The sequence below is a fragment of the Trachemys scripta genome, chromosome 9, assembly GCF_013100865.1.
Source record: "Trachemys scripta elegans isolate TJP31775 chromosome 9, CAS_Tse_1.0, whole genome shotgun sequence".
Classification (NCBI taxonomy): domain Eukaryota; kingdom Metazoa; phylum Chordata; order Testudines; family Emydidae; genus Trachemys; species Trachemys scripta.
Genome location: NC_048306.1, coordinates 75,809,019 through 75,818,761, shown reverse-complemented (window position 1 = coordinate 75,818,761; position 9,743 = coordinate 75,809,019).

The window sequence follows — 9,743 nt, the reverse complement described above, 5'->3', positions numbered from 1 at the left end:
ATTTTGCCATATCCATCTAACAATAGAGCAATACTATTGTCAGGATTCTTTTTGTTCCTAGTAATTAAAAAAACCTGCCTCTTATTGTCCTTAACTCTGCTGGCTGTAGATGTCTCCTTGTGTCCCTTGGGCTTCCCTTATCAATTTTCTACAATTCCTAACTTCTGATTTATATTCCTTTCTATCAACTCCCCTTTTCTTCCATTAGTTATATATTATTTTTAGAGCTGCCTTCATTTCATATCTAAATGAGGCTAATTTTTTAACCAGCACAGCCTTCTTCCTTAGTGGTGGGATTGTGGCTTTTGAGGCATATAGTACGGTATTCTTAAATGATTCCCAATGATCATTTATACTTTTCTGATTAAATTCTTCCTCCCAACTAATTTGGTTCATAATTGTTTTCAGCTGTGTGAAATCGATGCTATTAAAGCATCATGTATATATTACTGGGCTGGACTTTATTCTACTTGCACATTATAAATGTGATCAAGTCATGATCACTTGTACCTAAGCTACCATTAATTTTTAATTCTGTGATCTTCATCTATTAGTACAAGGTCTCATGTAGAACTACCCCATGTTGTTTGCAACACTTTTGAGTAAGGAAATTGTCATCTATAATGTTTAGAAATTCCAAGGTTGTTTGTTTTAGTAATGACAGGTTTCAGAGTAGCAGCTGTATTAGTCTGTATCCGCAAAAAGAACAGGAGTACTTGTGGCACCTTAGAGACTAACAAATTTATTAGAGCATAAGCTTTTGTGGGCTGAAAGCTTATGCTCTAATAAATTTGTTAGTCTATAAGGTGCCACAAGTACTCCTGTTCTTTTTGTTTTAGTAATGGCAACATGAGATTCTAGCATATGTCACTCAAATTGAAGTCCCCCGTGATAAGTTTCCCCCCCTCCCTCCCAACACACACACACATTGGCAGTAGTGTGTAAGGAAGCAGTTATCCTGCTCCTCAGTGGGACCTGGTGGTCTGTAGCAGACAGCATCTAGTATGCCATCTTGGCTTTATCTGTTACAACACTAATCCATAAGTATTCAAGTTCATTTTCTTCTAAGTTATCTGTGACTCAGAAACAGGTAATGTTGTTTTTGACAGAGTGCTACTCCCTTCCCGTTTTGCACACTTGATCCTTCCTAAACAGGTTATAACCATTGCTTAAAAAAAATATCCAGTGGTGTGAATCATCCCAGCTAGATTGAACGTATACTTGTAAATGTGCAATTCCAATTTCTTTTGTTTGTTACCCAGGCACCTAGCATTGGTGTATAGGCAATTCAAGAATTTCTTGTCTTCATGTCCTTTGGTTCCATGAATAATTCTGTTCTCAACATCTCCATTTTTGTGCTGAGTGCTTATATTTTCCCGCTTTTTACCCTCCCCTTTTGCTATTAGTTTAACACCCTCCTGACTATTCTAGCCATCCTGTCACCAAGGAGACTGGTCTCCCTTCGCCTGAGGTGGAAGCCATCCAAACTATACAGCCCCCTTTCCCTATAGAAGGTGGACCAATGTTCCACAAAACCAAAGCCCTGCACCAGTTACCTAGCCAACAATTCACTTCTAGAATCTTCTGCCATGTGTCTCCCTTTGCTGTGGGAAAGCTGATACAATACTATTTGTCATTACTACTTGTTTATGGTCTTTCATCCACTTTTCAATCCACATGACTGTTTTATCCATCCCACTCTGATGGATAAATTTTCAGAAATGGGAGCATGTCTGTATTAGGGTTTTTGGCTCCAAAATTCCCACTATTTTTACAGTGGGAGCAAAGTTAAGGGCACTGGGTGGGGCACTGGGCTTTGAAACACTGTAATCTAATACTACAGAGTGCGTCTATGCAACTTGGCACTCAGAAAGATCTGTCTACACAACTGGCTGGCACCTTGTCTACAATTGCATTCCTTCCATTGCCGCCACTGATGGAGATGAAGTGGTAGCAGTGGTGGGAAACTTTTTAGTAAAATATTCCTAGTATACTTAAGGCCTAAGATATCATGAGACCATCAACTGCTTTAATAAAATCCAGATATATTACATCAACTGTTTTTCCTTTGTTCTACTAACTTTGTAACTTTCCTAAAGTCATCAAGCTTGTCTGACAGATTTGTTCTCTATAAATCCATGTGGCTCATTGCTCATGGGTATGTTATCTTCTAGATGTTTTATTTGTAACAGTTCTACTTAACATTTACATAGCACTTACCTTATCTCTAAAATTGCTGTGCAAACTAATTTGTAATGACTTGTTTTACTACTTGTTCACATTAGTTTTTCTAGGAATCAAATTTAGACTCACCATGCAGCAATTGCCAAGTTTGCTGCTTTTTTCTGAAGATTTTTACCACTCTTTTCTTGCCTTTTTCCAGTTCTCTGATTTTCAAAACTTGTTTACTAAAATGGAGAATTGATTGGCCAACTCAGGTAATATATATCCAAATGAGTTAAAGGAAGGAGTAGACTTGTATATATTTAAATGTGCCAAATATCTCCTTATTTGTTCTTTATCAATTACTTCTCTTGTAGTACCTTTCCTCCCCATCCCCGGAGTTCAGCATTTTCACCTTCAGAGGTAGGCATGCCCCTTATAAATAAGCACAAGAGTTAGAATTAAAAACACTTTCAACACAGTCAAACTGCTATCCCAGAATAGATGGGAAGCCTTTACAAAGGCTATATTTGGCCAAGCCATTGTCTGGATTAAAAGCACCATATAGCAAATTGATTCCATATGTTGAGGCAGAGTGTGAGAATGAGTCTGGAATCTTGAGTCTTGTTCTTGGTTCTGCGGTTGATCTGCTGTGTGACTCTGAGCAAGTCGCTTCACCTCCGTGCTTCAGTTTCTCCATCTGTAAAACGGGGATAATGATACTTGCCTTGCCTTTGAAAAGCACTCTGAGATGTACAGAAGAAACATTCTATATAAGAGATAAATATTATTACTGGTGGTAGAAGAGCATGACTTGGTCTCACATAGATCTTTGGATGATAAAGTAGTGAATGCCAGAGCTGAAACCATTTTATTAGCTACCACTCTTTAAGTATAAAGCAAAACATGATATGAATGGGGATACAAAACTGGCTGTGTCTTACGTTGGCTAATAAGTCAGAAAGAGGCTTCACACCTTATATCCCAAATTGAAGATAATTGGCAACAAACTTCAGAACCAAAGGTATAACTCAGGATTTCAAGTGTCCTGCCAAACTCATCTACATCTCGCCACAATATAGAGAATTCATTAAAGGTGTCTTGATTTTTTTTCTCTTGAATCTAGCACAGAACGTAGAGACCAAGCAGTAACATCTATATAAAGTCAGAAGTCATCAGGATCAGACAGCTTCCCAAATTTTCTTCTATTAAAAAAAAGTATTAATGATACACCTTTACCTCAATATAACGCTGTCCTCGGGAGCCAAAAAATCTTACTGCGTTATAGCTGAAACTGCGTTCTATCGAACTTGCTTTGATCTGCCCCTCCCCCTCCCCCCGGAGCACTGCTTTACCGCGTTCTATCAGAATTCGTGTTATATCGGGTTGCGTTATATCGGGATAGAGGTGTATATGGCAGCCTATAGATGAGATGTTGAACTATTTACTGCAGCAGACACTTTTGCTCAGACCCTGTAAATAGCAGATTCCTCATCTAATTAATCCCAGTACAGACAATTAAATTCTCTTTAAAGATACAGATCTAAAGATTGTGGTCAGAATGCTAATTTCCTGCTTGCTTAAGTCCTTTTGGAGAAGGGTGCTCTTGATCTGCATAAGGGAAAATATGAATGATATGAAATATTAGCTCAAAATTCCCCTGTATATAGAGTAAATGGAGTTCAGTGAAATGCATCAACACATTTCTTATGTGGAACAAAATATATTCCATATTTTTATGTCCAACATTCCTATGGATGTGGCCAGTACAGTTTCTTATGTGTACCTCCAGTCCTTAAAGTAATCAAAACAGTTTTGAAAAGAGATTTGTATTCATAGTACTGTTTGTGCTATTAGGTGATGCTTTCAAGCTTCAGTAGCAGTAAAAAGAAATGAAAAAGGACAGTTTTTAAGCTGTGTTAATATTGCTAAGGCCAGCTGCCTAAGTAACAAGCTATGACTGGAACAAGTATTTGGGAGCTGAAACTTTACTTATGAAAATTTCTGAGTGCCTAAGAGTCAAATGTCCTATGGAAGGAAAATGCATAAAAATTCTGGGCTTGACTGAAGTCAGTGAGTTATGTTGTCCTATGTCAGCTTATGATCTGGCCTCTGTGCTCTAAACTAATACCTCATGCTTTCTTTTTGGGTTGTTTTGTAGACTTAGAATAAATATTACACTTATATTTGTACACTACAAGTTTAAGTTATTTTCTGTGTTTACAACCATGCAAAATCATTCTTACATATCTGCATAGGGAAAACTTATTTAGATGCACATGCATGACTCTCAGTGAGTAGGAACCTGCCTGGGGTCCAATTTGTCCCCCATGTTTTTTTTTTTTTTTTTTTTCAGGAAAACCCTAGAGACAGTATATGTTGCATAGTGGTATCTCATCTAAAATTTCACTGCTGAACTGAAGTGAACGTAGCCTTTGACTGAGTGCATACTTTCTCTGGGTGCTACTTAATTTCTTAATGTGGTAGCCATTCTGCTTATAGACCTCTGCTGGAACAGCATCTGGTTCTGGTGCTTTTCCTTGTGACATTTACTTGATTGCTGTTATGGTCCTTATATGGTGTTCAAAGACTTAACTAAAACTTTTGACTCAGTAAATCATGAGGGACTCGGGAAGCTTTTGTTCATCTTTGGATGCCTTGTCATTTCTGTTATTTGGCCCTTCCATGATGGGATGATGGCCACAGTGGTGGAAAAAGGAGAGAGATCTGACCCCTTTCTGGTCACTCATGTGAACAAACAAGGTTGTGTGCTGGCTCTCACACACTTCTCTATCTTTGTTGTTGTTTTTACGTATGGATGCATATCATGACTTTAACAGAGAATATCCAGTTTCACATAGATGGGGAAGTTATTTAATCTGCAGTGCTTCCATGCTCACACAGAAGTGGCAGACTTACTGAGTCAGGAGCTTTCATTTGCTGATGACTGTGAACTGGTTGCTCACTTGATTGATATTCACTTTATAAATGATCACTTTGCTCATGCAGTTAAATCACAATCAGCCTAAAGAAAACCGAAGTATTGTACCAACCTGTGCTGGGGGATGCTAACGTCTATCCAATTAGCAAGATCAACAATGCTGCTCAAATCCTTGGAGAAGTTTTGCTCCTAGGGTGTATGCGGTCACAGAATGCCACTGTTGATTGAGATTACTCACCGCATAGCCAAGGCCAGCTCTGCATTTGGAATGTTGTCATGCTGCCTATGGAGCGATAGGGGAGTCAAAATAAGCACTTAGCTAAATGTCTATCAGGAAGTCCTACTTACAATGCTTCTATATGATTGTGAGATATGGAAACATACGGCCACCTTAGGAAACTTGATTAGTTCCATATGTGTTGTCCTCAGTTTGTTTGTGGGGTCAAAGGTGGTACAAGATTCCCAGTATCTAAGTTCTTCATTGCTGTTGGATGTGTGGCTTTCAAAGCATGCTCATAAAAGCTCACCTGTGTTGATCTGGGCATTTTATTAATATGGCTGACTCAAGAGTACCCAAGACCAGATTTTATGGTCAGCTAAGCAAGGCACCTGTTCTTATTGCCAGTCCAATGATATAAAGACACTGATGTCAGCCTGACATGTTTTCAAGTTTGACCCCAGCAACTGGGAAGCAACAGCCCATGACAGAGCAAGGTGGCAGCAGATTTGTCATGTCATCATTAATCACTTTGAAGCAAAGCACATTAACATCTCATGAAAAATATAAACAGCGCAAAGCCAGCAATGTTCATGGACAATCTTGTCTGCCTTGCATGTAACCATGTTTACAGTTCTATCATTAGTCTGGTCATGTGTATGTTGAAAACATCTCAGTGTGCTGTGATTGGGAAGAAAACAAAACTGAAAATAACAATTATATAAATCCACGATGTGCCCTGACTTCGAATAATGTGTTCCACACTGACCACAAATCTCAAATATTAGAACTAAAGGGGGTTTAGAGATTGAAAATATTAATACTGTTTAGTATAGAGCTGAATTAGTGGCTACATATGAGATATACAAAATAATGACTAACATAGGAAAGACCTTGGAGTCATTGTGGATAGTTCTCTGAAATCATCCACTCAATGTGCAGCGGCGGTCAAAAAAGTGAACAGAATGTTGGGAATAATCAAGAAAGGGATAGATAAGACAGAAAATATCATATTGCTTCTATATAAATCCATTGTACGCCCACACTTTGAATACTGCATGCAGATGTGGTCGCCCCATCTCAAAAAAGATATATTGGAATTGGAAAAGGTTCATAAAAGGGCAACAAAAATTATTAGGGGTATGGAACGGCTTCTGTATGAGGAGAGATTAATAAGACTGGGACTTTTCAGCTTGGAAAAGAGATGACAAAGGGGGGATATGATTGAGGTCTATAAAATCATGACAGGTGTGGAGAAAATAAATAAGGAAGTGTTATTTACTCCTTATAACACAAGAACTAGAGGTCACCAAATGAAATTAATAGGCAGCAGGTTTAAAACAAACACAAGAAAGTAGTTTTTCATGCAACACTGTCAACCTCTGGAACTCCTTGCCAGAGGGTGTTGTGAAGGCCAATACTATAATGGGGTTCAAAAGGGAGCTAGATAGATTCATGGAAATAGGTTAAACAATGGCTATTAGCCAGGATGGGCAGGAATGGTGTCCGTACCCTCTGTTTTCCAGAAGCTGGGATTGGGTGACAGGGGATGGATCACTTGATGATAACAGGTTTCAGAGTAGCAGCCATGTTAGTCTGTATCCGCAAAAAGAACAGGAGTACTTGTGGCACCTTAGAGACTAACAAATTTATTAGAGCATAAGCCCCTCTGCCATGTACATTGGCCAAACCGGACAGTCTCTACGCAAAAGAATTAATGGACACAAATCTGACATCAGGAATCATAATACTCAAAAACCAGTGGGAGAACACTTTAATCTGTCTGGTCATTCAATGACAGACCTGCGGGTGGCTATATTACAACAGAAAAAATTCAAAAACAGACTTCAACGAGAGACTGCTGAGCTGGAATTGATATGCAAACTAGACACAATCAACAAAGGATGGAATAAGGACTGGGAGTGGCTGAGCCATTACAAACATTGAATCTATCTCCCCTTGTAAGTATTCTCACACTTCTTATCAAACTGTCTGTACTGGGTTATCTTGATTATCGCTTCAAAAGTTTTTTTCCTCTTACTTAATTGGCCTCTCAGAGTTGGCAAGACAACTCCCACCTGTTTATACTCTCTGTATGTGTGTATATATATCTCCTCAATATATGTTCCATTCTATATGCATCCGAAGAAGTGGGCTGTAGTCCATGAAAGCTTATGCTCTAATAAATTTGTTAGTCTCTAAGGTGCCACAAGTACTCCTGTTCTTCTTGATGATAACCTGTCTGTTCATTCTTTTGTAGGGCATCTGCCATTGACCACTGTCAGAGGCGTTCTTATGTTCTAAAGATAAAGCAGGTGCTTCTATTTACCCTCTCTCAGTAGTACAGAGAGACCTATTTTAAACACAATACATAATTAACATGTTGATTAACTGCTACAAGATGTCAGAGTCCAAAAATTTAGCAAGTTTAAAAAAGATGACCCTGGCACTATATCTTACTGCACCCCTTTGTGGCCCTCAGTGGTGCAATGTAGCAATGGCTCTTTCCCTCTTAGTCCCCAAAACAGTCTTGTAACAGGCCTATGCTCCTCAAGGGAGGCTCTGTCAAGTAGCACTCTCTAGTCCAAAAGCCATTAAAACCCAAAGGTTTTCTGCCCCTCCTGGGTTACGCCTGCTACACCACTCACTGAAAGACTGCTGACTCTCCAGACCTTCTCCCTGGAGGATTGGATCCTCCTCAAGCTCCTGACTCTCTGGACTTCTTCCCTGGAGTCCTTCCCCCAGCCTCGTTCTCCCCAGGCTGAAGCCTTATTCTCTATTTGTCTCTAGGCGATCTGCCTCTGGGTTAGTCTTTTCCCAGGGCTGCCACAGGAGCTGCCTCCTCTCCTTATGCCTTTTCCCAACAGAAATTACCATCTTCCTCATGTAGCTCTCCTCCCCAACTGAGGTTTCCCAGCCCTTCATGGAAATCATCCAACTTTTCCCCTGATGGGTATGATAATTGAACTGGGTCACATGATCCCCAGTTGATCAGGGTCATTTGGAGATAGCTGATCTGTTATAGGTGAGACTGAGCCCAGTTCCTCTCAAAGAGCTAGCCTGTGTCAGACCCTTATGTAGATGATGTAATTTTAGATGGTTCTCATTAAGTAGAATAAAAAAATATGAGAAATGCAAATCTCATTGTCCAGGGCATAAGCCAACTAATTGTGATAAGGGCTTAGGAAGAACTTCCTCTATGGTGAAGGTGTTCTCCAATTTTCTGTGAGATTTCTGCACCCATCTGTGAAACATCTGAAGTCTCAGTCAGTGACAGGATACTGGTGTAGATGGACCACTGCTCTGATTCAATATGGCAGTCCCTACTCTGTGTTCCTGTATGCATTTCTTTTGTGACCATGATGTTTGGCGCTTGTCGGTGTGGTATTATAATAAGGCACTGTATGAAACTGCATGGCTCAAGGTCTTTTCCATTACTTGACTACTTGTCTTGCTGCTTATCTTTGATTTTAATTCTGTTTGATTTAAACTCCAGTTTTTGATAAAACTGACTAACATTCTGCTTAATCAGCTATCCTCTGCTTTGCAGAAAGCCATCAGTCACAGTAGTTTGTGTCATATCTTAACGGACATTTTTCCCATTCCTATGTCTTATCAGTCAGCATTCTTTTAGAGTTTCTGTTCTTGGAACATTGATATTTTATTTTTATTTATATGGAGAACTAATTCATTTGCATGGGTTTGTGTCATTTTAATTCTGATGATGCAAATTCATCATCTTCAGTTTTTATTGGTTAAGTCTCATATGTTTGTCTGATGCCATACTTAAATTTTAAAGCTAAGTTTGAATACGATTAAAATCAGTGTTTGGTTGGTTAGTTGGCCAGGTGGGTGACCTTGGATATTTGGAAGTGATTTCCCAGTTTTCTATTTTTGGAGACTGTATCTATGGCTAGGATTCTGGGAATAACTTCTGATCAGACATCTTTAATGTACAGAGCCTTCTCATTTGTTCAGCTTGTTGATCCTTTTTATTATTCTTATTTATATTCTTGTACCTGCATTTATATTGCAGTAGTGCTTAGGGACACTGATCAAAACTGGAGCCCCATTATGCAATATACGGTACAAATGCATAGTAGGAAACGCTTCCTGTCCTGAACAATTTCCAGTCTGAGGCCTCCACCCTGTGATGTGATACTGATGGGTGGACTTGCAGCTATACAGAACCCCACTCAAGTCAGTGGGGATCCTCAGTGACACGTGTATCACATTGCAGGATCTGAACCTTAATAGACAAGAAAGACACAGAACAGGAGAAAAAAATATTTCCCCTATTTTACAGTTGAACTGAAACATAGAAAGAAGAGTTGTGAGGGAAACCTCACAGGTATCAATCGCTATAGAGAATGTAGAAGAGGCACTGAATAAGATGAAGAATGGTAAAGCAGCTGGTAAAGA